Source organism: Capra hircus, chromosome 9 (assembly GCF_001704415.2).
Source record: "Capra hircus breed San Clemente chromosome 9, ASM170441v1, whole genome shotgun sequence".
Taxonomy (NCBI): Eukaryota; Metazoa; Chordata; class Mammalia; order Artiodactyla; family Bovidae; genus Capra; species Capra hircus.
The window spans coordinates 23400827-23426375 of NC_030816.1; the positions used below are offsets into that span (position 1 = coordinate 23400827).

The following is a 25549-nucleotide window of genomic DNA, read 5'->3' on the forward strand; positions in this document are numbered from 1 at the left end:
AGAAAAGACTCTGATGTTGGGAAAGATAGAAAGCAGGAGGAGAAGGGGAAGACAGAGGACGAGATGGTTAGATGGCATCATTGACTCAATGGACATGAGTTTGAGCAAGTCCTGGAAGATGGTAAAGGACAAGGAAGCCTGGAGTGCTTCAGTCCATGGGGTCACAAAGAGTTGGACACGACTGACTGACTGAACAATAACAACAAAAGACATTAGACTGTACCGATGCAACAGACATGAACTCGGGCAAACTGTGGGAGACGGTGAGGGACAGGGAGGCCTGGTGTGCTGCAGTCCACGGAGTCACAAAGAGTTGGACATGACTGGGTGACTGAACAACAAATACCTGATAATCCCAGTTATTACTGAATTCTGTGAGAGCAGAGGCTTCTTTTATTCTTCTTTTGGTTTTCAGTGATTGGCACAGAGTTCCTTTTTAATAAATGTTTATATAATCAACTGAATCTAAATGTCAGGGAATGGCTCATTTAAAAACTAAAAGATATAGTTGGAAAACAAAGCAAATATCCCCTAATAATTACAAACGTGTATACATTTCTGAGAGGATGGCCTCCATTTGAAACTGTAAGCTGAACAATATTTAATGGTTGCATCTTTATAAGACAAGAGAGTGTGATGATGCTCAGGAAAAAAAAAAAATCTTCACCAAATGAACACTCTAATTAACCAAATGTTTTCATTACTGTGCACTTTATTTGGCTTTGGTGACTAAACCAAACCAATGAATCTGCAACCATTTTCAAAACTGCATTTTAAAAAGATTTGTTGGCTGTACCTCTTTATCTGGTGCATAGCTTTATTCATTTAATTTCACACAGGACTAACATGTTTCTTCTATTATTTGAGGAGCTGAAGAGCATCACACAGAGAAGGTTACATACCCTGATCTAATCCTCCAACCAGAGGCTAGGTAGAATCTTTTTTTCCAGAGCATTCCTTCATAGATTCTGGCATCGTACCTCCTCCCAGCCCCAGGTATGATCTTGCACAACCTAGGCAAAATCACTGACAGTCTCTTAGTCCGTCAGCTACAGAGCTGAGGGTTCTCTGAGGAGAAGTTAGGACTGCTGAGAAAGCATAGGCTGTTCATTGTTCCTTTCCTGCCAGACATAAACCTGAAGCAAGACAGAATTCTGAGAAACCAGATTCGTCTCACACCATCGTCCTCCTCAGCAATCTTCCTGGCACAGAAGAAAGAATGAATACCAATAAAAAGATAATTTAAATAAACATTTTAAATAAAGTTGACTAATTGAAAAGACTGATAGATGGAGCGATGCATTCTTCAAAATCTATTGTCATGCCTTTGTAGACTTTATTGCTTATCAGCATTTTTTGCCTCAAGAAAAACAGAACAGCAACATTTGTTCAGAAAAAAGCAAACTGTGTTTCTTCCTTTCTTATTACTTTTATTGTTTGAGGTTTCTTTTAAACTATAATGTGCCATTGTGATTTTGAGATGGGGGAAAAACAATCGCTTGTCTTTCAAACATAAGAATGTGATTGTATGCTATTGTTGCCAACAATGAGCTAAAGAGGTTAATGGATCACATATCTGGCAAACAGCCATCTTTCCTCCTGCTCAATATATTAAACAATATACATTTTGCTGTTGCTGCTGAGCTTATGATTTTGTCTGAGTAGTTTGTAAATAAGTTTACTTAGGTTTAAGTTATCTCTTTCTGGAATTCAACAGCTTTGTCCTTCAAGGTGTATTATCCTGAAATTGAAAAAGTGCAGTTTGAGATTTGAGTTCACCACCTTGGGAAGTGGAGAGAGTGGGTGTGGGGAAGGTGGTGCGGTGGCAGTTGCAATGAGAATCTAGAAATATTGTGCCTTGTGAATTGCATCCAATCTTTCATTTTCAGATTGCCTAAATTAACTAAGTGAAATTACCATAATAAAAAAGAATGGATCCTGGAGGAAGCACCACAATTCTTTCTAGTGTTGTTGCTACTGATCATTCTAACAGACCTCTAATTAAATGGACTAGCTCTCTCCAGGATCGCAGGTTGACTCGATTCTGCATTCTGTGACTCTTACTTGAAAACAGACCAGCCTTCCTAAGCAATAACGCTGCGATTCCCGGCCTAAGGGACTTTTCCTACTGCATTTGTAGTAGGAATTAGTAAGAGACCTACTACCTCGAGGGGGAAAAAAAAATAATTTTTTTTTGTTTGCTTTTTAATGAAACTCCAGAGGGGAAAACTTTGCCCATGAGAAAGATATTAGTTTTCTGGGAAATTTTGGTTGGGTGGGGCTAGATGATGAGGGAGGGGACTGGAGTTAGAAAAGAAACACCACATCAGTCTCGGATGAGACGGGATTCTTTCCAAGCAGGTAGAGAGCACAGTAAACAGCAGGGAGACTCCCCTGCCCATAGCTCTGCTGGCAGCAAGGGATAGGAGGGACGCTGACTGAATTGGGAAGGCTAGTGTGCCTCTCGGTTCGGGATTTGGTACCGGGAAAAAGGCAGAGCCCTGCTCTCCGCTTCCCAGCTAGGCGGTGATCGCCCCCTGTGACTCAGGAGGCACACAGCAGTCTGAGATCCGCCGCTGCCGCAGCCGCCCGACCCCTCACAGCCCCCGGCTCTCCCGCCTGGCCTGCGGGGAGCCACACGCGAGCTCCCCGGACAACTCGGTGCCCAAGTTCCAGGTCTAGGCCCCTCTAATCCCGGAGAGACCGGTCTCAGCTCCTCAGAGACTTCTGTGAGCCCGGGTTCTGCCACCCTGGTCACTTTCGTGGGTTCCCCAAGCTGTGAAGCTGTTGGCCTGGAAGCCCTGAGCGCCCACTCTGCCTCCCCAGCGCGCTTCTGGCCCAGGGCTCCAGCGCCTGGGCGGGACACGCGGTGGCTCAGCTACAGGACTGGGGCCTCGGGGTAAATCCTCTCCTCCCCCTTCTCCGCGTACTGCCCTGCCCTCTCCCTGCAGCAGGCGGCTCCCGTGCTTGAGCCCAGCTCTCGGCAGAAGACACCTGCGCTTCCTTCCCCACCCTTCTCCTCCGCCCTTTTCGCTGCGGTTTCTTCCCGGCCTTGGGGAGCTCGGGAGCGGCAGCTGAAGGAGGAGCAGGGGAGGAGGGAGAAGGCGAGGAGGAGTAAGGGCGGGGTGGGTGGGGAGAGAGCCGAGAGGGTGTGGACTGGCAGCCACCCTGCAGCTGGTCGCCGGGGACCCGATCCCTCCCGCGTGCCCGAGTGATGGAGGGGAAGACATTCGCTTAGACACACACACGCGCGCACACAGCTGGGCACGTCTCCCGGAGGCAGCCGCCGGGGGCCGGGCGGCGGCCTGACAGCAGCAGCCGCGGGGAGCCGGGCGCCCACATAGCTTGGCCCCGGCGGCTCCAAGACCCAGGAAGGGAAGATCCCAGCCTCACTGATTGTTGCTCTTTTAGGCAGATCGGGAGGAAGCAGGCTGCCCGAGGATCTGTCACCGCGGACGCAGGAGGCTCTCCGCTCGGCGCTCAGAGTCCAGGGCCGCGCCGGTGCAGGCGTTGGGAGAGGAGGATGCTCACCTCCGCCCGCAGAGCGTCTGCGGGCCCTGACACTGCGCGGACTCCGGCTCCCGCGGCAGCCCCTGTTGTGCCCGCGCCGCGGGAGCGCGCCCTGTCGTACCTGCCTCCAGCCTCTCCGGGAAGTGCAGGAAACGCGCCCTAAACTCCACTACTTCTCGCCCGCCTCCTCCCCTTCTCGGCTCCCCGCCCCGGACCTCGCAGCCGCCGGCGTGTAGGACCCGCCCGCCTCTTACTCTCACGCGCGCACGCACTGCCCCGCTCGCTCGCTCCCATTCAAGCAGACTGGCTCTCGGTGCAGCCAAAGCCCCGGGCGTCCGAAACTACTGGACCAACTGCCACCGGGACTGCAGGAGGCACCCGTGGCCCGGCGCGACTCTTCGCTGGTCCCCGCGCCCTGGACTCTCGGCCGCGCCGCCGCCGCCGCCGGAGACCTTGGTGAGCAGGGCTTGCTGCCCGCCTCGCGCCAGGGAGGGGCTCGAGCCCCGTGGGGGCTGAAGGTTCGCAGATTAGTGGGGAATGGGAAGGGAGGAGGTCGCCAAGGGGTGACCTGCTGTGATGCCAGCCAAAGCGCTTTGTGGGGCGCGGTTCTCTTGGGCACTGCCTGGGGGAGACTTTTGAGACGTTCTCTGGGGCTTGGGGTTAAACTAGTGCCAGACGGAAAACGGCAGGGATGATTCTTGGGGTAAATTGAGAGTCACTGGTGTCAGTCTGTCTGTCCCCTTGAGCTGGGCGCAGCGCTCTGGGTTCTCTTTGAGGGAGGGAGGACACGCGTTATTGCGTTCAGTAGAGTTTGGGGGCCCGCACACAGTCACTTCCTGGAGTGGCTGTGGGGCTGTCGCTTGGAGCGCGAGACGGCTCTGGGCGAGTTCGGGGCCTCCAGGCGGGAGGAGAGGGCAAGCAGTGGGCAGGCAAAGGCTCTGCGAACTTGCGGGTGGGGTGCGTTCTCCGCCCCGCAGGCCCCCACCCCTCAAAGTACCAGTCCCCGCCCCAGGGCAGCCCCAGTTCACGCAGCCCTTCCCACCCACCCCCGACACACACACACATGCCCGCGCACACACACATTCAGGAGGTGGATTCAATGGAGTGGGTGGTCATACCGTTACTAAAAAGTGCGCGAGGTCGCTGTGGCTACTGACTGGAGCGCAGAGACTTCCGCTTCTGGGAATTGGGCGACCGCCTGCGTTTAGGGAAGCGGGGAAGGAGCGCCCAGCGACCTGCGCATGCCTCTACCTGAAGGTTCCAGGTGCACAGCGAACAAACCCCTGTCTCAACTCCGGAATCACTTCGCCTTGGCGGACTCCGTTCTCTGGCTTCCCTCTTTGAGTGCTTATGGGTACCCACCCAAGGGAGCTGCCGCTCAGATCCCGGTCTCCCTAGTACTAACCCGGTGGGTCGGACTCTCTCTCTCCCTCTTTTCTTCCCTCCCTTTCCCTCTCCGCATACCAGCTTCTTCATGGAAAACATTGATCCCTTAAGGAGAGGTTTAATATTTGCAAAGTGCTTTATATCATATTACTTTGTGGAAACGTTTAATTGCCCTGTAACTCTTCTCTGATTTATGTAAACTTAGTCGGATAAATAGCGAGCAGGGTCGCGTTGGGGGTGGGAGCAAGAGTGGGTGGGCGTTCTTTCTCTAAAGGTGCTCTTTTCTAAACTGATTTGTTAGAAGTAATTTAAAGCTGGTGCTTCTGAAAGCATTTTTTGCTCAGTAGTTTTGACATACTTCAGGGCTTTAGACAGATGTTTCCACAGTACAATTTATTTCAAGTATATTCAGCTTCTATTCCAAGAAAAAGTTGAAAATAATGAAAGGGATTACAAAATGGGATATCAAAACTATTCGAATGTTTTTATTGGCATCAATTATGTTGTAGCAGATTTTTTTTTAAGTTGCCATAGTGGTTCTTCCTGGTGAAGCTTTTAAAAGGAGAAACGAAAGCAATGCTACGTACCTCCAAGTGACTGAGCAGCAGGCTAGGCTTCTTTAGCAATATGGAGTCATTCACTAGTGAACTAGTGATGAAGACAGAGGAAAACGTTATAAGAAACATAATGATGGGAAAAAAACTGTGGCTTAAAACCAACTGCTTCCAGTGCAGGGGGTCTTAACAGTCAACAACAACAACAACAAACTGCTCTGGCCCCTTCTAGATTACTCTGAGTTACTTAAAAATACTCTTTCCTGGATTAGTAACATATTTAGAAACATCATCAATAATGTAATGTTTTCAAATAGTTGCCTAAAGTAGATTATATGGGAAATTACCAGCATACTCTTCAGAGTTTTGCAGAAGTACTAGAATCATGGTTTCTAGGTTAAGCCAGACCTTATGCTTACATTTTAATGTGGGAATTACTCCCTTTGACTTCTTTATGAGAAGGTGCTGCCTACAGAGACTTGACTATGCTTGCGTTATTGTTTGTACCATTTGCAGGCATACACAGATGTTTTTGAATGAATAATCTTCTTACTCACTGAATTTTCACTCATTCAGAAACTATTTACTGAGCGCAAGAGTACACACAAAGCTGAGCTGAGTGTTATTTTAAATAACACGGAAGAGTTTTCAGTGGAAGCAGGGTGCTTACTCCTACACTGTGTAAAAAGAACAGCAGAACAGTGACTTACTTAAGGAAGCAGCATTTTGCCCAAAGTAGGTGGTCAATCATGAGTTGTTGACTCAAAAATCATATAAGATGTTCACTAGCCAGCTTTGCTTTCACCGTAAATCTCAACGTTATTCTTAACACACTGTGTCATTTAGCTATGACTCAACTTCAGAGAATTGATGTTGACTTTAATCCTGTCACTCTTTGTCTGAATACTTTGGAGAAATAGGACTATCCGTGCACCGCTCTAGCTTTCCCTGTGTGATTTCTGTGGAGCAGTGCTGGATCTGTATATGTCATTAGTATTCATTTATGAGTAAATGCAAATGTTCCTGTTGCATTGAGAAAGCAAACCTGAATTCATAGGATGCAACAAATTTTATGCTCCTTTTCTCATCCTTTTATTTTTATAATCTCTGAAACAGTAACATCTCTTATGGGTACAATTATATGTACAAGAGCAGATAAGAAAAATGGTTATTCAGGATCTGTTAGAAAGAGGGAAATGTGTTACGGAAATTTTAGTTGAGAAGAATTTTCTGACTCTTGTGGGAGGTCTGGTGAGGTAGTCTTTTATTTTAGAGATGCTCATTCATGAATGAAGTAACTTTCAAGGTAACTTCCTAGTAAAATGAGATAGCAGTCCCTTAGTAAAAGGGACACTTGCTAAAATCGATACTAAAATCTCTGGGTATGAGCAGTGACACTGTTACGCCATTGAAATTATGTGAACACTTGCATATTTTATTTGTGCATGATTTTTAAAATTTCTTTTTAATACTTATTCAAATATTTCATATTCTGAGATTATTGCAATTAAATCAGTTCTTGTCTGGTAATGGAATTATAGAGGTTTTTTTGTTTTAAGTAAAGGGGAATAGTTTGAAAAGAGAGAACAGGTCAGGTAAAAAAATTATTATTCAAACCTCAGATTTATCTTCATTCAAGTTCTGTCCTTTTTTGCTGGTGAAGTGAAGTGACAGTTGCTTAGTTCTGTCCGACTCTTCGTAACTCCATGGACTACACAGTCCATGGAATTCTCCAGGCCAAAGTACTGGAGTGGGTAGCTGTTTCCTTCTCCAGGGTTTGCTGGGGAAGGGAACCTTAAAAACAAAATAACCTATGGTTTATTTCACTAATTTCACTATGACCTAAATTGTTACTATTGAGAAAAAATCCTACATTGCATTGTAATTTTTCTGTGAATTTAATACAGATTCTTTAAAACCAGCAAAAGTGTAACTTTTCCCTCCCCCTGAAATCCAGTTTAACTGTTGACAAATTTTGCTTCCTCTGGAATAGATATTTGTTTCTGAGGGTCATGATGTTATCCTAACCTTTATAGAAGGAGTGCAATTAAAGGAAACTATTAAGACCTGCACTTGAAAATCACTGATCTAACTGAAAACCATTTCAGAGCACTAACATTTATCAAAAGTAGAAGTAAAAGATTCTGTCTGGAGATCCATATAATGTATAGTCAGGATAAATGAACCTCTCTAAATCTCAAATGCAAGTTCCATTATCATGTCTTAATTAACATTTGGTACAATGGTACAATTTTTCCTCTTCTTAAAAAGTTTTATGGAAGAAAAGTCTGTCAATATTAAAAGGTAGTTACAGAGTTTGTTTGACTTTAGGCCATTTTACCCAGATATTGTGTGGGAAGTAGGTAAGTTACACACACACACACACACACACACACATATATACACACACACACACATGTGTACATGTATGCATATAAAATATGTCTTTATATTTATGTATTGATTTATATTTAGGTATATATCTACATTTTGTCTAAAAACTCTTTTTTAAAGATTTTTTTGATGTGGACCATTTTTAAAGTCTTTATTGAATTGTTGCAATGTTGCCTCTGTTTTATGTTTTTTCGGTGTTTTGGTCAGGAGGCATGTGGGATCTTAGCTCCCCAACCAGGGATCGAACCCACAGCCCCCTGCATTGGAAGGGGAAGTCTTAACCACTGGACAAGTGACAAGTGAAGTTGCTCAGTCATGTATGACTCTTTGTGATCCCATGGACTGTAGCCTACTGGGCTCCTCCATCCATGGAATTTTTCCAGGCAAGAGTACTGGAGTGGGTTGCCATTTCCTTCTACAGGGGATCTTACTGACCCGCGGATCAAACCCAGGTCTCCCGCATTTCAGGCGGACGCTTTACCCTCTGAGCCACCTTGAAATCCCTTGTCTAATAACTTTGAACTATAGGAAGAGTCCTCCTGGTGGCATAAGTGGTTTGTGAGGTCAGCATTAGCTGGAGAATGGTACTTATCAAATGCTCAACTAGTCTTGATATTAAAAATTGGGAGGGTACTAAACTTTTTTGAACAAGTTATTTAAAAAAACACATCATAATCTTTAGTATGTGCTTGACACTGTCCAAAGAACTTTGATAATGTAACTCAATTCTGGTAGCCACCCTGCTCTCCCCAGAGAGAAAATAAGTAGATAAAGCAAGTTGTTTTTTTTTTTTTTCTTTAATCCTCATTAGCAGGTGAGGAAAGTGAGGCTCAGCAAGCCTAAATAGATGGCGGAAGCCCCACAGCTACTAAATGGCAGAGCTGGTATGTGGGCCCAGGCAGTCCACTGTGCTGTGCTGCTGCTTCTGAACAGATGTTTTTTTGTTTGTCTGTTTGTTTGTTTCAGTTTTCTTAAACAGGCAACCAAAGGGGGGCCCTGTTAAGTTGTTAAGCAAATGCATTCTAGCAACTGAGATTTATGACAGTTTTCAAATTAGAGTGAATTCTTAAGGAATTCATAAGGAAGGCGATTGGCATGAAGTGCAGAAATAACCTGAACTAGGGCAATGCTAGAGCAGTACTGTAGCTTAATGCAGTTTTTAATGGACTCAATAATTTTCTTAGGTTCAACTACTTTTTAAAATTAGGTAACTTAAGAACTGATGCCATATTTAAGTAGTTTTAATAGCTCAGAGGTTGTGATACTGACTGTTTTATGTTTCCCATAATATCCTTATAATGTGGACTTTTTGCATAGAGGTCAGTGTTATGTGTTCTTATATGGTACTTGCCAGAGGAGCAGAGTTTAATGTGAAGGTGTGAAATGAGACTTATTCTTCTCTGACCCATGTGTCATACAGTAAACATCCAATAAATGTTTACTGCATGAACTAATGAAGGATTTTCTAGAAGTTGATAGTCCAGAAACTTTACATATATTTATAATTGCACTGTTTTAAGATTATGATTTAATATTGTATAGACTTTTTTCTTTGTCATGATGACCTCAGGGTATTACCATCTATGAGACCCTGGAATAACAATCTTTATAAGACTGAGTGGCCTGAGATGAAGGAAGAGGGTGGGGAAGGAAAGTAAAATGATAAATTGATTAAAAAATGTTTAAATTTAGAAGTTGACAAAAGGGAAACTGCCTGTAATTATACTTTTTATTTTTTAAAGGCATATAAGACATAATTAACATTAAGTAATAGAATCTTCACACTGCTAATTGAGTAGCACAACTCTCCTATCATAAATATTAACAATCTTACTATTTGAGTATAGTTTAGGGAACTATTTAGAAACATATTAAAATGTCATTGTAATGCTCTTTGCCATAGCTAAATCAAGTCAATTAAAAAATCACAGTAATTCTGAAAGTGCTTAACATAAATACTGTGTTTATCACAGTAGAAGTACAGTACTGGAGTCAGGCAGACCTGGCTGACTTAGAATCCCTGTTTCACGGCTTGTTGGCTGTGGGATCTTGGACATATTACCTAACCTTTCCAGTTCCTAGTAATCTGATCTGTTATATGGTTATGGAAATAGCCTTCTAGGTTTCTCTATATCTAGATTTGATAATATATGGAAAATGCCTAGCATGTAGTGTCGTATACAGTGAAGATTCAGGAAGCCATAACTGATGTCACTGTTACCATCATAATCTTTAAATTACTGTAACATCATCAGCAGTGGTTAAACATAATGGGTACATTGTTCTCTCTTTATCTATCTGTTTATAAGTCTGTCTGTGTGTGTGTGTGTGTCTGTGTGTTTTGAATTGGCTGTTCTCCATTGCAAAGCATAGGTTCTGTGGATACTCTCATAGTTGAGAAAAGGCTATGAATAGAAGAAATAAGTGTTTCAGACTTAAGCGTTACTGGATATAAAGCACAGAAATGGAGAGGAAGCTTTTAGGATAGCTACTTCACAATACTTTTTTCTTGCAAGGTCCAGCTATGTATGCTCACACAATTCTTTGGAAGATATATCCTCTTATACAAATACAATAAATGAGGAAGAGCAAAAGGTTTACTAAAAGCAACTGTTTATATTTATCTGTTTATACCTTATGAGTTGAAGTATTAGGATGCACAAAAATTTCTTTCTTTTTTATACTTTTATACCATTTTCATGGATTAAAGTAAAAAAACTATTTCCTAACTCTAATGATTAAATTTGAGTAGCTCAATTTAAAAGTTTAATTTTATTCTTAGTTTTTTTCTATAACTCGTTAATTCCAGTAGCTAGTTGGCTATCCTCAGTTTATAAAGCTTCCATTTATTCCTCCATTTATTTTGTCCTAATGAATGTACTTATTTACCTCTTTTTCTCTGTAGAAATAATAAATGATAATGGCTAATTGACATTTACTGATGTACCAAGCTTTGTACAAGTCTTAACACATTACTTTCCCACAATGCAATCAATGGAATATGTGTCATTAGTAGTTCCATTTCACAGATGAGGAAACTGAGGCCCAGAGATGTCCTCTAGCTAGAGGGGTGGAGCCATAACCTAAACCCATGCCATCTGGCCTACAGCCCACACTTAGCCACACCAACAGACATCTGAGTAGCAATTAGCCCCTACACACCATCCCTGTATTTCTGGGCCTAGAAACCCATGCTTTCCTATTTCCTTGTGTTTTCCCTGCAACAAAAGAGGGGTTTATCTTTGATAAAGGTTAATTTCCTGACTTTGTCTTATCACCCTATTTTCCTGTGTATGTATATCACACTATTTCCCTATGTATGTACAGTGGGCATGAGAGCAAAGAAGGAAACTGGATTAATTTTTAGTAAACTATTGGATCTGTTTTCAGTAGATTTAAATTGGTTGACAAGATCCTGCTACATAGTTGCATTTATGCCTCCCATGCAGTGGTATCGGATCACCAGGCCATGCTAGTAGGATTTCTGCATCTGGTGAGTCAGCTGTCTGTGACCTGAACTTCTTAACTACCTCACTTCTTTCTGAGCTGACTGAAATAGAATGGGACCAAAGACCTGGGAAGCTTGGAGAAACAGAAGGCTCACCACAGGGAGCTTTGGAGTTCCTAAAGGATTACGCCCTCCTGAGAGTAGCTGGAGAAGGCCTGAGAACTGTTTCATGGGCCCCCTGACTGAGTGCCTCTCAAGGGGTGGGGATTGTCCCCTGTTTCTTGATGGTACTTGGCACATGGTTTAATGGGGTAGACTCAGAGATTCTCCCTTCATGCATCCAGAACCTGGAGAGCAACCACTGAGGGATCCACAGAAGGAGGGATAGAAGGAGGAAGGCAGAGGCAGAAAACAGGGCAGAAAAGGGAGATGTGAGGAGGTGAAAGGCCAGCAGATACCTCGGTAACCAGTGGGAGTAGTTATTTTCATTTTATGTTTATTCAGGTATAGTTACAATCCTCTGTTCCCAAATCTAGCCTATATATGCAGTATCCATGTAACCCTGATATGACTCTTTAAAAGGAAGGACATTATTGCCTATTGTCCTGATCTGGCACACCATAACGTTTTAATAAATATTCAGTTCAGTTCAGTTCAGTCGCTCAGTTGTGTCCAGCTCTTTGCGACCCCATGAATCACAGCACACCAGGCCACCCTGTCCATCACCAACTCCTGGAGTTCACTCAGACTCACCTCCATCAAGTCTGCAACGCCATCCAGCCATCTCATCCTCGGTCGTCCCCTTCTCCTCCTGCCCCCAATCCCTCCCAGCATCGGAGTCTTTTCCAATGAGTCAACTCTTCGCATGAAGTGGCCAAAGTACTGGAGCTTCAGCTTCAGCATCATTCCTTCCAAAGAAATCCCAGGGCTGATCTCCTTTAGGATGGACTGGTTGGATCTTCTTGCAGTCCAAGGGACTCTCAAGAGTCTTCTCCAACACCACAGTTCAAAAGCATCAATTCTTTGGTGCGCAGCTTTCTTCACAGTCCAACTCTCACATCCATACATGACCACAGGAAAAACCATAGCCTTGACTAGACAGACCTTTGTTGGCAAAGTAATGTCTCTGGTTTTAAATATGCTGTCTAGGTTGCTCATAACTTTCCTTCCAAGGAGTAAGTGTCTTTTAATTTCATGGCTGCAGTCACCATCTGCAGTGATTTTGGAGCCGCCCAAAATAAAGTCTGACACTGTTTCCACTGTTTCCCCATCTATTTCCCATGAAGTGATGGGACCAGATGCCAAGATCTTAGTTTTCTGAATGTTGAGCTTTAAGCCAACTTTTCACTCTCCACTTTCACTTTCATCAAGAGGCTTTTTAGTTCCTCTTCACTTTCTGCCATAAGGGTGGTGTCATCTGCATATCTGAGGTTTCTCCCGGCAATCTTGATTCCAGCTTGTGCTTCATCCAGCCCAGCATTTCTCATGATGTACTCTGCATAGAAGTTAAATAAGCAGGGTGACAATATACAGCCTTGACGTACTCCTTTTCCTATTTAGAACCAGTCTGTTGTTCCATGTCCAGTTCTAACTGTTGCTTTCTGACCTGCATATAGGTTTCTCAAGAGGATATTAGCTGTAATTATTATTGCTTGATTGTCTATAGACAGAATTACTTTTCTTAATTAGGTATTTATCTTATTCTTATACACAATATACTCTGAAATGGACAACTAGACAGTCAAAGGTTACTTGGCAGCATTTAATTTTGGAATTTCTGAATTCTGCAAATACTTGTATCCTTTGAATAACAGACACACAGCTCTGTATTTACCAACAGTTAGATCAAGAGTTCAAAGATTTTCATACACCATTACTTTCTTAATGTTGCCTATTCTCAAATACTTCGTTATTTTGCTTTTCGGTACTGGCAGTGTCATCTGTCCAGATACCTAAGAAAAGTGAGAAAACAGAAAAAAATCACAGTAGCAACACAGGTAACCTAGGATCATCTTGTATTTTTCCTTCTCTTCCTCTAGTCTATCACCTAGACATGGCAGTCTTGCCTTTTGAGCATCTACCTACCTACATCCCCAATTCTACTGCTTTACTTGAAGCCATAAGAATTTCTCACCTGAATTACTAGCTTCTTATTAGCTTTATATCTCCATCTTCCTCAGTGCTTCTAAAATTCTTTCCTGAATGCAAACCTAATGATGTAATTCCCCTGCTTTATAGCCTGTAGCATCCTTTGTCAGCAAGATAAAGTTCAGGCTAGCTCAACCTGCAAAGCCCTTACTGTTTCAATAGCCCGGCCTGGGACTCATCTCCTATCACTTGCTATGTCTCTGCAATTGAGCAATTCCAAGCAAAGAATCTTTTAGGATTTGAAATAACTCAACTGGAATTCCATCACCTCCCCTAGCTTTGTTTGTAGTGATGCTTCCTAAGACCCACTAGGCTTTGCATTCCAGGATATCTGACTCCAGGTGAGTGATCATGCCATTGTGGTTATCTGGGTCATGAAGATCTTTTTGTGTAGTTTTTCTGTGTGTTCTTGCCACCTCTTCTTAATATCTTCTGCTTCTGTTAGGTCCATAATATTTCTGTCCTTTATTGTGCCCATCTTTGCATGAAATATTCCCTTGGTATCTCTAATTTTCTTGAAGAGATCTCTAGTCTTCCCATTCTATTGTTTTCCTGTATTTCTTTGCACTGATCACGGAGGAAGGCTTTTTTATCTCTCCTTGCTACTCTTTGAAACTCTGTGTTTAAATGTGTATATCTTTCCTTTTCTCCTTTGCCTTTAGCTTCTCTTCTTTTCACAGCTATTTGTAAGGCCTCCTCAGACAACCATTTTGGCCTTTGCATTTCTTTTTCTTGGAGATGGTATTCATATCTGCCTCCTGTACAATGTCACGAACCTCTGTCCATAGTTCTTCAGGCACAGATGATGCTGTGAAAGTGCTGTACTCAATATGCCAGCAAACTGGAAAACTCAGCAGTGGCCACAGGACTGGAAAAAGTCAGTTTTCATTCCAGTCCCAAAGAAAAGTAATGCCAAAGAATGCTCAAACTACTGCACAGTTGCACTCATCTCACATGCTAGTAAAGTAATGCTCAAAATTCTCCAAGCCAATCTTCAACGATATGTGAACCATGAACTTCCAGATGTTCAAGCTGGATTTAGAAAAGGCAGAGGAACCAGAGATCAAATCACCAACATCCACTGGATCACTGAAAAAGCAAGAGACATCCATAAAATCATCTACTGCTTTATTGACTATCCCAAATTCTTTGACTGTGTGGATCACAACAAGCTCTAGAAAATTCTTAAAGATGGGAATACCAGGCCACCTGACCTGCCTCTTGAGAAATCTGTGTGCAGGTCAGGAAGCAACGGTTAGAACTGGGCATGGAACAGACTGGTTCCAAATCAGGAAAGGAGTACGTCAAGGCTGTATATTGTCACCCTGCTTATTTAACTTCTATGCAGAGTACATCATGAGAAATGCTGGGCTGGATGAAGCACAAGCTGGAGTCAAGATTGCCGGGAGAAATATCAATAACCTCAGATATGCTGATGATAACGGCAGAAAGTGAAGAAGAACTAAAGAGCCTCTTGATGAAAGTGAAAGAGGAGAGTAAAAAAAGTTGGCTTAAAGCTCAGCATTCAGAAAACTAAGATTGTGGCATCTGGTCCCATCACTTTATGGCAAATAGATGGGGAAACAGTGGAAACAGTGACAGAATTTACTTTCTTGGGCTCTAAAATCACTGCAGATGGTGACTGCAGCCATGAAATTAAAAGATGCTTGCTCCTTGGAAGAAAAGCTATGACCAACCTAGACAGCATATTAAAAAGCAGAGACATTACTTTGCCAACAAAGGTCCATCTAGTCAAAGCTATGGTTTTTCCAGTAGTCATGTATGGATGTGAGAATTGGACTATAAAGAAAGCTGAGCACTGAAGAATTGATGCTTCTGAACTGTGTTGTTGGAGAAGACTCTTGAGAGTCCCTTGGACTGCAAGGAGATCCAACCAGTCCATCCTAAAGGAAATCAGTCCTGAATATTCATTGGAAGGACTGATGCTGAGGCTGAAACTGCAATAGTTTGGCCACCTGATGCGAAGAAGTGACTCATTTGAAAAGATGCTGATGCTGGGAAAGATTGAAGGCAGGAGGCGAAGGGGACAACAGAGGATGGATGGCTGGATGGAATCACCAACTCAATGGAGATGAATTTGAGTAAACTCCAGGAGTTGGTGATGGACAGGGAGGCCTGACGTGCTGCACTCCACAGGGTCACAAAGAGTTGGACATGACTAAGTGACTGAACTGAACTGAATGAAGCAAAGAATAGCTCACAAGTCCATGAGTTTGCACATACCAGCCCCTGTGCTAAGAGGGTTCTCTGCTTGTCTAACTTCTTGACTTCCTTACCACTTCTCTTGTTTTCTTATTCCTCTCCTTTGCAACTTACTCACCCCCACCTGAGCTAGGATGGGATAGTTTTCTGATCCTTTATTATGTATAGTACAGACCATAGTCTATAGAATTATTCATTTATTTGTTAATGGCCCCCTAATGTATGTATGTATACACATACTCCTCCCAACCTCCACCAATGCCTGACCTGCACCTTCATCCCTCACCCAACACAAAGCTGGTATAGACATTCTGGTAGCTGTACACATAGTACAGCTGTCCACATATGCATAGTCTGTGTGCCAGGACTTTTTTGGTATTTAAAGTAGGCCTGAGGAGAAGGACACTTTTTGTTGTTCGAGAAGAGAAGCAAGTGTGTTTTATAACCTAAGTTGGCAAAAGGGCCCCTGATGTAGGAGAGAGTATAGGGCAGAGAAAGGAACGGGAGATCTTTGCATGTTGCCCTGTGGATGCTCATATGAGGAAACAAGGTCTATGTTCTTCCACCTCAGGCCGCACCAGACCACAGGTGGATAGTGTGCCTCTTTGTCCCTGCTATCTAAACACTTGCCACCAAGTATCACTTGCCAGCTTCGACCAGCTGGAGTGAGCAGCAAGAAACATCGTGACAGCAGCTCAAGGTTATCACTCTTGCATCAGGCAGCTATTCACTGAGCACCTACTGTCATCCAGCAATATTGTCTAACTGATTCAAAAGACTGAGTCTGGCACATGCGTGCACCATTGCTACGTTGCTTCAGGTGTGTTCAACTGTTTGCCGCTCCATGGACTATAGCCCGCCAGGCTTCTCTGTCCATGGGACTCTCCAGGCAAGAATATTGGAGTGGGTTGCCATTCCCTTCTCAAAGGGATCTTCCTGACCCTGGGATCAAACCTCGTTCTCCTGCATTGCAGGTGGATTCTTTACCATCTGAGCCACTAGGAAAACACGAGTTTGGCACATGACAGGCTATCAAAAATTCAGTGAAATTGTGGTTGTAGGAGCCCATAAAAGTCAGAAACTTTCAGAGGTCCTGCAACTATCCATATTTGTCTTATCTTTTTCCTTTGACTTCTTTTTAAGGAGCTCAGTGGCTACTCAATGTGTTCTGAGATGCTGATCACTCAGAATTTTTAACATTTTGGTTTTTTAGAACTATCTGGAATAACTCACGTTTTCTTAGTAAAGGAGGTTAGCATTTATTTAATGAAAAGGGAGAGCTTATACCATTTCCACTGGATCTTGCATCTCTTACCCAAAAGAAGAGTTCTAGGAAAAGGAATACAAGTTAGTGTCTTTTGCCTACTATATTTCAAAAATACATTTAAGTAGTTCTACTTTTTTATTATTAATATTTCCCCACCTGGATAGCTTTTTTTTTTCACCTGGGGTGAACAAATTATTAATTCTATTTTAAAAATGTGCTATATTTAGAAGAGTAGTTGCCAAATTTGTTGGGACCTAAAACAAGATAATTAATTATCCAGCAACATGAGGACTATTGGAGTGTTGGATGTAAAACAGATGGTGGGAGAAGAAGGATGAGGCAGTCAGGATGCTGTGAGGGGTGTGATAAGTCTCTCAGGCTGTGTGGGGTAAAGCCACTTGTGTGCCAAGACTCCTTCAGACTTCCTGCTGCACGTATTTTTCCCCATTGATCCTTCCACCACTCCGTCACTTCACTCCTTGAGACCCCGGCTTCCCTGCCCCCCTGCCACCACATTCATTTTAAATGTCAAGGGAGAGTAAGGGGAGGTGAGGGCCAAAGGTCTGCTCCCCTTGGACCCCGGACACAATGCCAGCATCTGTGGCGGCCCCAGCACCTATCCCATGGAGCAAGTCAGGCTGCCATTACCCTTGTCCTGACATTGCTTTTAGTCCTGCAGATGTAGAGCTTTAAAGAGTTTGAGGTTCATTTTAGAATCAGTTAAGATATGTGAATATTACAAGCGAACGCCGTGCATTTTTGTTGTTGTTGTTGTTTGCAAATTTCAAAGACCTAACCTGAAATCTAAACATTTCCCCAGAGAAAACCTGGTTGAATATCAATGAAAAAATGCTTGTAAGAAACTGTTACTACCCCCACCTCCCCCTGCCAACCTTTTCACAGTGATCTTCCTCTGTGTTGAATCCAGTTAGTGTGAATTAGCAGGTACATTTATACCAAGCTCAATATTTGATGGTAGAGATTATAGTAACTTCCCTGTTGATGCTTTTCTTATAGATTACCATCATGATGCATTTTTAACTCTGTGAAAGTCATAGTGCTTGTTGGTAGGACAAAGGTGGTGACATTTAGAGTTCAGAAGTTAGGAAAAAAAAAAAAAACAAACCTAACTGCGAAGTTTTTCACTCTTGCACCAGAAAATACAGAATAATCTAGTTAAGATGTCTTCACAGTAAAGTTACTCATTCATTATAAAAGAGTGAGTTCCTGATTTGAGGAAGTAGGCAGTCACCTTGCCTATCCCACCCTCTCAATATCAGACCCATCTTTTATCATTTAAAGTAGAGCTCCCTAAAATAGATTACACTGACAAGTAGTAATTACTGACAGCTGCATTTAATTAGCAAAGCAGATTCCTGCTCATGACAATAAAGTATTATTACATGTTTAGCATTAGCACTGGCAGTAAAAGAGGTGACTTTGCTAACACGGAACTAGAAGACCTGTTTTCTTTATTTAAAAACACAGAATTTGGCTGGAATTGAGCTTGTGCTACGTGGGAGTGTCTATGGTTACAAAAAGAAAGAAAAACAGTAACTATAAAAGTGGTTTTTTTTAACAGGCAGATTGTACAAAGAATAAGAAAGTCCAATGCCAAACATTGCCCTCCCCCCACCCCCCGTGTGGAATTGTGTGTCATTTTTGGGGTATCTGCTTGTGTGTGTTTGCAGGGCAATCAGGGTAGGAGTTATGGAGGTGTTTGGGTGTCAGAGACGGAAACACAATTAACCCATGTAAATGAGTAATTTCTGGTTATATTGACACTCTTGCTCTCCCTCACTGCCTCCCTCCTCCCCCTGCTCCCTTCCTCTCCTTTTTCCTTCTTTCCTTTTTTTTTGTACTTTACCCTATACACAGCTCTGGTGGGATTCCAAAATCACAATAGGTGGTCAGTATTTTGAGCAACATAATACCACCTTCCTAACCTCATCAGTCTGCAGAGCGGGGAGCTGCTGCTAACTTTAAGAAGGGCTTCAAACTAGCAGTCCTTGACTTGCATGACATTTGCTATTTTCATTACTTAAGGGTATCACTCGAGATATATAAACAGATAAGCTTATTGCGACATTATCAGTAGAATGATAGTCCAAGAACCTAATGTATTTTCTCACACTCATAGAACCCAACTCAAAAATATTTACTGGAGGTCTAAAAATGTGAATCAAAAATTATGATGTTGCATGTCTGGAAGTTGTTTTCACCAAGAAAGCTTAGTGTGGTTTCAGGGTGCTGCTTTAAGTTATCTGGATGGCATTTATTTTTCGAGTTGTAAAAATAGACTCAGTATAAGATACTGCCATCTTGTAACTTGCCACTTATAAATGCTGTATTCATAAAAAATCAACTTATGTATCCATGGCAATAAGAAGCAAGATGAATATGAATAAAGAAATCCTAAATTGATCCTCAAAAAATTTTCCATCATGAAACTGTTCAGCAGACTTGCTAAACTTCCTTTTTTTCCTCTCTCCCACTCACCCTCTAGTGGACATAAGCTAAAGAACAAGGGGCCTTCCCAGGCCAGAGCAGGGTAAACAATAGAGATTCCACAAAGGATGTAACCAACACACTAGTTTGGTACTTATCCAAATATAATAGGACCTTCAGCTATGTTCACAACCCCAAACTAGGCAGTGTACCATCTTCATTCTCAAACACTGGTCATTCTAACAAGGGGGTTTAGAAAAAAAATTCAGGAGCTTATCTGTATTTCAGGGAGATTTTACAAAAAGTAAATTCTAAGAAACAGCATTCATATGGATACTAAATATAGATATCTAAGCAGTTATTCAGTTAAGATCATTTGAGTTATTTTGAATATTAAAGTACAAAGCTTTACTAAATTTAAAATCCTGCTGAGTCCAATAATATGTTGGTATTTAAATTCTATTAAGAACAGAGTTTTATTTTTATTTTGTCCTTTAGAAACCAACCAACAATAGACAATTCTTCACTGGAAACATTTTATAGAATTCAAGGACATTGACTAAAAAGAAGTATTGTGATCATTGAAATTGGATATATTTGACAACTCAATGTTTCAGCTATAAAACTTTCCAAAATTAGATCTATAAAATTGGAAACTCTGCCACGCAACTGCTCTAATTACTGTGCTAGTTCATAAATTAGTACTGAGGAATAAAGGCTCAAATATTCTCTTTTAAGAATGTCTTTGACTCAGTATTGTCATTGCTCAGAATTCCATTTTCAGTCATTGGATAAATACTTGTTGAAGGCCTACTGTTTATACAGAGATGAACAAAACACAGTCCTCTGGCTTCAAAGAGTCAGGTGAGAAAGTAAACTTTTGCATTACAATTAAATAAAGGATTCATTTGTTTTCACTTCTCACCTCCCACCACTAGAATGTAAAATCTACTGAAAGCAAGAATTTTTGTTTACCAATGTACCCTACATATGCTAAAATATTACCTGGCATATATATAATAAGTGCTCAATAAATGCTTATTGAATGAAATCAGAGTTATATGGATTATTAAAGAAGAAGAGTAGAGAAACAGAGAGGAGAATTGGGAGGAAAAGGAGTAAGAAAGTACTTCCAGGAGGAAGTAAACCTTGAACTCAGTCTAGAAGCTCTAAATGGAAAATAATTTGAGCAAAGCTTGCAGGGGCCACATATACTTGCAAAAAGCTGAGTGGGCTTGTTTTTTCTTTTTCTTTTGTTTTCTTTTTGTTTTGAAACATGCCTTAACATTAGGTCAAAGAAACACTACTTTGGCAGTCAAAAATAATAAGTTGAATCTTAGGATGTAGCAAAACTCCTTGAGACACCTCTGTTCATCTATACGTGTGTTTCACATACACGAGAGCTATATCTAGACTCTGCCTTCCTTCTCTACAAACTTTTAATGAAACTATCCCTCAGTTCAACTTATATTAACAAAGGAACAACACTTTCATCATGTTTCTATCCCACCATATTTTTTAACCAGTTACCTAATTTTTATTAACATTTGTCTGTAATACACACTTTTAAACTGGAGCGGCCTTTGCCATCAAGTCTAGGCCACTTTGTGGTTTAAATACATTCTCATTTTAACCCTTGATCAATTATGCCTAGATAACTAACCCCATCAAGCTGACCCGTAGAAACCACTTAGGTCTTTGCCCTAAGATACATACAGAGGAATTCCTACTACAGGGAAAAGCATGAATCATCATTTCCTTACAGGGAAAGCATGAATCATCTGCAAAGGCTAAACCTGGCAGTCAGCTTATTCAGAAAGTGGGAAATTAGGCTGAAACAGTCACGGTTCATTTCCTACTGTAAGGCAATCCAAAGAGTTTTTTAAAAAATCTTTGTTTAAATGTTTCTTTCTCAGATTATTAGCCTGCAACCCAGTATAAACATCTTCTGCATGTATAACTATTATTTCCTAGTTTGACAGTATTTCACTGACTAGCCCTATGACTAAAGTTGTCTTATGCGATAGTGCCCCTTAGGTTGAGTGAGACATATTATTAGCAATTGGAATCACTAGAAAGCATAAGAGTGGTGATTCCATAGACTGCTCTAAGTGAAAGAAAGCCATAATGGGGGTTTGCTAGAGTCTGCAGTCCCATTCCTGGTCTATCTGAATGTGCTTGACTTTGTTGGCTAAGAGTCTTCTTTCAGAATATCACTGTATGAAGAGGTTACTGGTAGACTTAATGCATCCTGGTTGGAGAAAGCAAAGGACATAGAAACAAGTCAGTAACTAACAAGTGACACCTAAAGTGCACAAAGATGTAGTTTACCATGAAAATACCCTGTTATTTTTAAGAGAATTTATTTTAATGGCAAATACCTGCAAAAAACTCAAGAGAATAAATCCTAGCCTACATAATGATTAAAAATTTGGGGGGAAGGGTGTTCATTTTTTAAAATTTGGAGTCAGAGCCATCAAACTAATGTTGCATCAAAATGTTTTAGGTCCAAGAATTTTGTTCCATTGTACAGTAATTGAATGTCAAAGCCATGTATAAATGATGAATAAAAGTGATGAGCTGAAAACATAAACTGCCCATGTCAGAAACTACTAGACCCTCCAGGGCCAAGTTAAAAATCAGTTTTCAGAAGATATTCAAGGGAACACAGGTGTAACTCTCTTCACATGAGGCAGAATCTTAGAAACTTTCCAGTTTTTTTGGGTGCCCATGAGACACGGCAGCCCTGTTGCCTAAAAGGGAGTGAGAATGGGGAAGCATTTTCAAGCAGTTACCTTTGATGTGCAGTAATGGCTACAGCAATGCAAAATGACTGTTCTGTTAGCTTGTGTTTATCTCAGATTCCTTCCTTTTTTCCTCCCCTTGAATCTCACACTCTGAAGAGTTAAGACTAGACACCAAGAAGTCAGTTCTGCCTCCACCTTAAGCGTTCCTGCTGGAGACTTCTCAGGATCTTTGTTAACCTTTACTTTCTGACTCAGCCTCCCTTGCAAACAACCTAAAGTTAAAACTCTCTTTTTCTTCAGAAAACCTTGTCCCAAGTTAGGATCCCAAAGTCTGAAACTAGTACCCCCTAACCCACTCCAGTCCACCATAGCTTTATACCCTTGGATAGCTTTGTATACTTTAGCTATCCATTCATTGAGAAGGAAAAGTCAAAGTTAAATATATAGAAATAATAAGATTCACATTGACAGAGTGGTCCCCGAATGCCATATACTGTATTAGACCCTAACATGCACTGTGTTATTTTCATAATAACCCAATGAGGTAGGTTCCATATTCAGCTTTTATAGATGAGGAATTGCAACTTAAGTTAAATTGCTCAAAGCTGAAAAGTTAGGAAGAGGTGAAGACAGGAACTGAACTCCTAACTTTCTGATTCCATAAATTTATAACTCCTGCTACCAGACACAATACCCATATTGTAGGTTTTTCTAGGCATAAAATTTGTTAAACTGTACTATTGATAGTCACCAATAGATTAATGGTTTTACCTGTATCTCCTTGCACAAGTTTAATAGTCATCCATACATGAGTCCTTAATGCCTTGATAAATTTTACGTATCATTAAATGTATATCAGGTTGTTTACATATGTTACTTTTCTCTAATGCCATAACAATTCTGATTTATTATTTTGTGCCTTTTAGGTAAAAGAGTTTCCCTTTATTCTAGTGTATGACTTCTTATGAGGTGTGTTAGGAATGGACCGCGGCTGCTGCTAAGTTGCTTCAGTCGTGTCCGACTCTGTGCGACCCCATAGACGGCAGCCCACCAGGCTCCCCCGTCCCTGGGATTCTCCAGGCAAGAACACTGGAGTGGGTTGCCATTTCCTTCTCCAATTGCATGAAAGTGAAAAGGGAAAGTGAAAAGTGAAAGTGAAGTCGCTCAGTCGTGTCCGGCTCTTAGCGACCCCGTGGACTGCAGCCCACCAGGCTCCTCCATCCATGGGATTTTCCAGGCAGGAGTACTGGAGTGGGGTGCCATTGCCTTCTCCAAGGAATGTGCTAGGTTGTGCTAAAGATCCCATTTCAATGGTTTCACACTTCAGAGACTCATGTCTGCCTCCCACCACGTGGCCTTTGCACTTTGGAAGGCTCTGTCCCAAGGAGACCCTTAGCAGCATCTATGGGGAACGTTGCTGATCTTAAGGTACAGAGAAGAGACATCACTGTGGAAGGCATACTAGCTGGAAAAACTTCTCTCTGGAAGTGACACAAGTCACCTGTATCTATTTTATTAATGAAACCGTGTTCCTCTGGCCAAGTCTGACATCACTGAGGCAAGAAAATATAGTTCTCTCCCAGAGAGGAGCAGCAAGTGTTTGGGAAGTTTAATAATGTCTATGATATTACATATGAATGCTCATTGTATCTCAAAGTGGTGGTGTATCTAATCTTTCTAGTCAGAGAAACCTTCAGAGTTGGGAAATGTAGATGGTAGGGCAGGAATTATGCTGCAAGGAATTTTCTCAAGGGCTGTTTTAGTGGCTTCTACAGAGATGACCTCCAGAATTCTTGTCCTTCAGAAGTAGGTTTCTTCACATTTATTACTTTCGCTAAAATGGATTTTAGTCATTATCAAAAGGGAATTTACACACCGCACTGTTGCCTTTTTGAATTTAAAGTATATATTTAGAATTTGGGATCACTTTCTCTGATGTCAGTCTGCAGCTGATTTTTTTTAATGTGTTATGTGAGCAAATGTAGATTGTAACTATAAACACAGGGAAAAGCAGGCCCATCTGTCTCTTTCAAACTTGATTAGGGAAGGTTGTGCAGACAGTATTTTTAGCATGCTCTTAACGTTAAGGTTAAGTTGCTTTGAAGCCAATTGACTACCAGATTATTCATTTTTGGGGTTAAGATAAAACAAATTGAAATATATACACATTCCCAAAGATGCATTATGTTACTCTTTTAAGACCACTTCTATTTTTCAGTTGCCTGGGAAGTAATATTTGCAGGCATAGAGTACTTTCCTCCACTGACTTTGGGGACAGAAATCTTGAAATAGCTCACAGTTCTATTACTTGTAGTTAATACTGCTAACCAGAATTGAACTTGCTACCAGGGAAAACTCTGTATACTATTAATACCAAGTACTGTATGAATGAAAAAAGTTATACTAATCTATTTTGCATAGGGGAAGTAAATTCCATACTGAATATAAGAAAAAAGTTGTTTTTCTGTTTGTTCTAAGTCTGATTTTAATAATTAATCTGAACGACTATTCTATCAAGTCAACAACACTTTATTAAATTATTTAGTGACCAAAAAATACCAAACTAGCCTTATCTTTCTCCACCTTCCATTACCATGGGAAACAGACAAATGCCAATCAGATAAATAGTCAGATTCTGGGTTAATTGAGAAAGACTCTGGGAAAAGCCATTAGTGGCTCTGATGAGGAACGATTTTAAAGGACAAGAGAACAAGAAATTCCAGGTGGAGTTAGATTTATGAAAAACCAAATAATTTTCAATTTAGAAAGATCAATAAACCCAAAGATTAGAATGTTTCAGTTATTGAGCTGCATACTTTACAGTTTTAATCTTCACAGTGCTCCTGGGTGGGAGTGGTGGGTTTCACCTGTGGGGAAAAAAAAAGAAGAAACTTACAGCAAGCTGTTGACTAACTGAAGTTTCAATTAGAACATCAGTGAAACCAAAATTAATTAAATCCATTCATCCATTTATTCTTTCAACAAATATTTATTGTTTTCTAGTGTTTTCTACCACTTTAAGTGCTGACATGACTGTAGTAATCAAGAGACAAAAACCCTCCTGTCCTATGGGCCTGATATTTCTACAGTATTCATGGTTTCTTATTTTTGTTTTTAGAATGTTATGAGGCTTCCCCCTCCCCCAAATAAAATATTATATGCCCTGCCCCATGGGTTTGATCCCCTGGGTTGGGAAGATTCCCTAGAGAAGGGCATGGCAACCCACTCCAGTATTCTTGCCTGGAGAATCCCAAGGTCAGAGGAGCCTGGCAGGGTCACAGAGTTGGACAAGACTGAAGTGACTTAGCACTGCACTGCCCATACTTAAAGCAGATAAAAATAAAGCTACTCTGTTTAAGGTGAGGATAAGGAGCTGGGAGCTTTACCCAATCAACACCTCCCTGCCTCCTTCCTCATTTCACAT

The 25549-nt window shown here is 41.6% G+C and overlaps 1 long non-coding RNA gene across 1 annotated transcript in view; it reads left to right on the forward strand.

Annotated features, from left to right (window-relative positions):
• Positions 3187 to 25549, forward strand: part of LOC108636720 — a 29673-nt gene continuing 7310 nt past the window's right edge. The window contains exon 1 of the long non-coding RNA XR_001918525.1: positions 3187 to 3966. This is a non-coding gene — a long non-coding RNA (uncharacterized LOC108636720). The remainder of the gene's footprint in view (positions 3967 to 25549) is intronic.